Below are 1,197 nucleotides of genomic sequence, written 5' to 3'. Positions count from 1 at the left end.
TATATATATATATATATATATATATATATATATATATATATATATATATATATACTCAGTCTTGTATTATTAACTAATGGGTTATATGAGCTTTAAAGTGAACTTAAGTGAAGTGTTTCTACCAGCTTGTTGATATGGAGTAGTCTAGTTGTAACAAGCATGTATGGAAGAATACATAGCCTAATTAATAAAGTTTTGTAACCTAAGTAATATGCATTGTACGGTTGTTACATGTCAGGTACGCTAGTCATTGACCTTGACCAAGGCACCTTAGAGTATAACTGCAGTCAGTCCCTGGACTGGCATGGCTATCATTGCCCCTACATAGTTAGGGACAAATCCAGAGGACAAATCTTCCATTGGCATCAGCTTCATAGTCCTGGTAGGCCACTTCTTTGGTTTTATTTATTTTGCTCAGGCTACTAGTAAGTCCACAGCTGTTGAAAGGGCAAAATTATTGCTGTTACTAATAATTTATAGTAGAAATTTTACATATTCAGTGATAAAATGTCACAGGGGATTGTATGGGGGCATGGTCATTTAATCCGCCCTCATGCCCCCTCAACTTGAGTACTGCTGATATGTGATATTTTAGATGAAGGCCCTTATATATTCTAATTATCTTTTTTCGGACAGATTTACCATATCAATTTTGGATTGAGACCTCCCTACTCTACAATTGACTGAAGTGAATTTATCAAGACTTCAACTTAGACAAACTTTATTGTCATTTTGTATACACAGAGTGTATACAAAACTAAAATTCTTTACATGCAGATTTTGGACAGTGAATGAGCAGCAGCTTAGCAGTGAAAGGAACATGTCTATTCTAAAAAAGCAGCAGTGATCAAAATGTAAACAGTGTAGGAGAGACATGGTGCAAAAGGCACTGATTTGGAGGTAAAGAGCAGTGCAAAAAAGGAAATATATATATATGATGCAAAATGCAGAGACACTGAGTTGAATTTTGTTTTGGAGATTCACCATGTTGTGCAAATACGGTGTTATTAGTTTTTAGTGTGATGCAGAGCCACGATTTGTGACTTGATTAGAGTTTTTTCAACAGTTTTATGGCAGCAGGGAAAAAGCTGTTGCTAAATCTGCTGGACCTGCATCTAACAGTCCATGCTGGGGGTGTGAGGGCTCATGGATGATGTAACGGGCTCGGGACACACAGCACTGGGATGAAATGGCTTT

The sequence above is a fragment of the Cyprinodon variegatus genome, unplaced genomic scaffold, assembly GCF_000732505.1.
Source record: "Cyprinodon variegatus isolate N-32 unplaced genomic scaffold, C_variegatus-1.0 Scaffold142, whole genome shotgun sequence".
Classification (NCBI taxonomy): domain Eukaryota; kingdom Metazoa; phylum Chordata; class Actinopteri; order Cyprinodontiformes; family Cyprinodontidae; genus Cyprinodon; species Cyprinodon variegatus.
Note: the sequence above shows the minus strand (reverse complement) of the source record.